The sequence below is a fragment of the Triticum dicoccoides genome, chromosome 4A (genome assembly GCF_002162155.2).
Source record: "Triticum dicoccoides isolate Atlit2015 ecotype Zavitan chromosome 4A, WEW_v2.0, whole genome shotgun sequence".
In the NCBI taxonomy this organism is placed as follows: Eukaryota; Viridiplantae; Streptophyta; class Magnoliopsida; order Poales; family Poaceae; genus Triticum; species Triticum dicoccoides.
In genome coordinates this window covers 21,433,864-21,438,417 of record NC_041386.1, presented here as the reverse complement: position 1 = coordinate 21,438,417, position 4,554 = coordinate 21,433,864, and positions in this window count along the sequence as shown.

The following is a 4,554-nucleotide window of genomic DNA, read 5'->3' as shown; positions in this document are numbered from 1 at the left end:
AGAACAAATATTCCCTCAAGTTCTATCGACCACCGATACAACTCTACGCACGCTTGACGTTCGCTTTACCTAGAACAAGTATGAAACTAGAAGTACTTTGTAGGTGTAACGGGGTAGGTTTGCAAGAATATAAAGAGCACGTAAATAAAAACTAGGGGCTGTTTTAGGTAAAGAAGCAATAAAGTTAGTATAGCGAGTGTGGAAAAGTGGTGGTAGGAGTTGTGAAATTGTCCTTAAGCAATTGACTACTTTACTAGACCGATAGCAAGTTTTATGTGGGAGAGGCCAATGCTGGCATGTCATCCCTGACTTGGAATTCTATGCACTTATGATTGGAACTATTAGCAAGCATCTGCAACTACTAACATTCATTAAGGTAAAACCCAACCATAGCATTAAGATATATTGACCCCCCTTCAATTCCGTATGCATCAATTTCTATGCTAGGTTGAAGCTTCTATCACTCTTGCCCTCCAATACATAGTCCTATCAACATACAACTAACCCAATGGGGTGATCCACGCGCACACTCATATGATGGGCACCAAAGGACAGCAACATAACCACAAGCAAATTAAATCAATCGTAGCAATTCACGAATTACCGATAGGACAATGAAAATCTACTCAGACATCATAGGATGGCAACACATCATTGGATAATAATATGAAGTATAAAGGACCATGTTCAAGTAGAGGGTACAACGGGTTGCGGGAGAGTGGACCGCTGTAGATAGATGGGGGAAGGTGATGAAGATGTTGGTGAAGATGATGGAGGTGTTGGTGTAGATCGCCGTTACACGATGATGGCCCCGGCGGCGTTCCGGCGCCACCGGAGAGAGGGGGAGAGGGCCCCTTCTTCTTCTTCTTCTTCCTTGACCTTCTCCCTAGATGGGAGAAGGGTTTCCCCTCTGGTCCATGACCTGCATGGCAGCGGATGGGTGAGAGCCCCTCCGAGATTGGATCTGTCTCTCTCTCTCTCTCTGTTTCTGTGTTTCAGATTCTGCCCTTTCACCGTTTCTGAAATTCCTGGAGATTCGTAACTCTGATTGGGCTGAAATTTGGACACGATTTTAATCCGGATATTAGCTTTCTGGCGGCGAAAGAAGGGCAAAACCGCCTTACGGGGTGGCCACAAGGGCCCAGGGCACGCCTGACCCCCTGGGGCGCGCCCCCTGCCTCGTGGCCCCCTCGGGCATCGTCTCACGTTGATTCTTCTTCCCAAAATTCACATATATTCCAAAAAAAAATCCCTGTCATTTTTATCCTGTTTGGACTCCGTTTGATATGGATTTTCTGAGAAACAAAAAACATGCAACAAACAGGAACTGGCACTGGGCACTGGAACAATATGTTAGTCCCAAAAATAGTATAAAAAGTTGCCAAAAGTATATGAAAGTTGTATAATATTGGCATGGAACAATCAAAAATTATAGATACGACGAAGACGTATCAGCATCCCGAATCTTAATTCCTGCTCGTCCTCGAGTAGGTAAATGATAAAATAGATAATTTTTGATGTGGAATGCTACCTAGCATAATCTTGATCATGTAATCTAATCATGGCATGAATATTAAGACACGAGTGATTCAAAGCAATAGTCTATCATTTAACATTAGGATAATAATACTTCAAGCATACTAATAAAGTAATCATGTCTTTTCAAAATAACATGGCCAAAGAAAGTTATCCCTACAAAATCATATGGTCTGGCTATGCTCCATCTTCACCACACAAAATATTCAAATCATGCACAACCCCAATGACAAGCCAAGCAATTGTTTCATACTTTTGATGTTCTCAAACCTTTTCAACTTTCACGCAATACATGAGCGTGAGCCATGGACATAACACTATAGGTGGAATAGAATATGATGGTGGAGGTTGTGTGGAGAAGACAAAAAGGAGAAAGTCTCACATCGACGTAACTAATCAATGGGCTATGGAGATGCTCATCAATTGATGTCAATGCGAGGAGTAGGGATTGCCATGCAATGGATGCACTAAGAGCTATAAGTGTATGAAAGCTTGAAATGAAACTAAGTGGGTGTGCATCCAACTTGCTTGCTCATGAAGACCTAGGGCATTTGAGGAAGACCATCGTTGGAATATACAAGCCAAGTTCTATAATGAAAATTCCCACTAGTATATGAAAGTGATAACTCAAGAAACTCTCTATATGAAGAACATGGTGCTACTCTGAAGCACAAGTGTGCTAAAAGGATAGTAACATTGTCCCTTCTCTCTTTTCTCTCATTTTTTTCTTTTTTTCTCCTTTTTTTCTTTTTTTTGTAGGCTTCTTTGGCCGCTCTTTCTTTTTTTTGGGGGGGGGGGCTTATTTGGCCACTTTTATTTTGATAACCTCACATGGGACAATGTTCTAATAATGATGATCATCACACTTTTATTTACATACAAATCGATACTAGAAGAAAGTATGACTCTATGTGAATGCCTCCGGCGGTGTACCGGGATGTGCAATGATCTAGAGTAGCAATGACATAAAAAAACAGACAAGCCATGAAAACATCATGATAGCTATCTTACAATCATGCAAATCAATATGACAATAAATACTCAAATCATGTATATGATGATGATGGAAGTTGCATGGAAATATATCTCAGAATGGCTATGGAAATGACATGATAGGTAGGTATGGTGGCTGCTTTGAGGAAGATATAAGGAGGCTTATGTGTGATAGAGCGTATCATATCATGGGGTTTGGATGCACCGGCGAAGTTTGCACCAACTCTCGAGGTGAGAAAGGGCAATGCACGGTACCGAAGAGGCTAGCAATGATGGAAGGGTGAGAGTGCGTATAATCCATGGACTCAACATTAGTCATAAAGAACTCACATACTTATTGCAAAAATCTATTAGTCATCGAAACAAAGTACTACGCGCATGCTCCTAGGGGGATAGGTTGGTAGGAAAATACCATCGCTCGTCCCCGACCGCCATTCATAAGGAAGACAATCAATAAATACCTCATGCTCCAACTTCGTTACATAACGGTTCACCATACGTGCATGATACGGGAATCACAAACTTCAACACAAGTATTTCTACAATCCACAACTACCCACTAGCATGACTCTAATATCACCATCTTTATATCGCAAAACTATTGCAAGGAATCAAACATATCATATTCACTGATCTACAAGTTCTATGTAGGATTTTATGACTAACCATGTGAACGACCAATTCATGTCATCTCTCTAAATAGATATAAGTGAAGCAAGAGAGCTTTATTCTTTCTAAAAAAGATATGCCCACGCTCTAACAAATATAAGTGAAGCAAAAGAGCATTCTACAAATGGCGGTTTTCTGTGTGAAGAGAAACGTGCAATCCAAACTTCAAATGATATAAGTGAAGCACATGAAGCGTTCTATAAAGCCATACTCAAAAGATATAAGTGAAGTGTAATGAGCATTCTATAAATCAACCAAGGACTATCTCATACCAGCATGGTGCATCACAGAAAAGTGAAAATTAAATGCAAAAGACGCTCCAAGATTTGCACATATCGCATGAACGAAATGAATCCGAAAACATACCGATACTTGTTGAAGAAAGATGGGATGCCTTCCGGGGCATCCCCAAGCTTAGACGCTTGAGTCTCCTTGAATATTTACTTGGGGTGCCTTGGGCATCCCCAAGCTTGAGCTCTTGCCCCTCCTCCTTCTCCTCACATCAAGACCTCCTCGATCTTCGAACACTTCATCCACACAAAACTCAACAGAAAGCTCGGTAAGATCCGTTAGTATAATGAAGCAAATCACTACTCTAAGTACTGTTGCAAACCAATTCATATTTTATTTTGCACTGTAGATAATTTAATATAACTTTTCCATGGCTTAATTCAGTGATAGAAATCGATAGTTTTATCAAAACAAGCAAACTATGCATCAAAAACAGAATCTGTCTTAAACAGGATAGTCTGTAGTAATCTGAACATTCACCATACCTCTGGTACTCCAAAAATTCTGAAACAATTAGGAAAAAATAAAAATTTGTATAGAAAGATAGTGCAAAAAGTTTCAGAACCGTTTGACGTTTTAGTAAAAAAATGTAAAATCATGCACTACAGCCAAAGTTTCTGTCTTGCACCGCACAAACCAACAAGCAATGTAAACATCCTAAAGGCAAATCTTGGCACATTATTCTTGTAATACAATGGAATTGTACAAGGGGGTAATTATTTTTGATGAAAAGTTTCTGTAATCAAGATTCACAAAGTTTCCGTGAGCATGAACAAAGTTCAAGGAGCTCCCCCACTTTCAACAATGCTTGTCTCTCTCACTTTCACTTTCCTTTTTGAAAAGTTTTGGGTTCCCCTATTTTTTTAAACTATATAAAAGCACTCAACAGAAATAAATGACTCTCTAAAACTTCCGGGTTGTCTCCTTGGCAGCGCTTTCTTTAAAGCCATTAAGCTAGGTATAAGGTGCTCAAGTAATGAATCCAGCCGGATCCCAAGGTATATCAAAGCCAATTTTAATTAACAATGATTTGTGATTTAGTAGTGAGCACAAAGCAACATATAT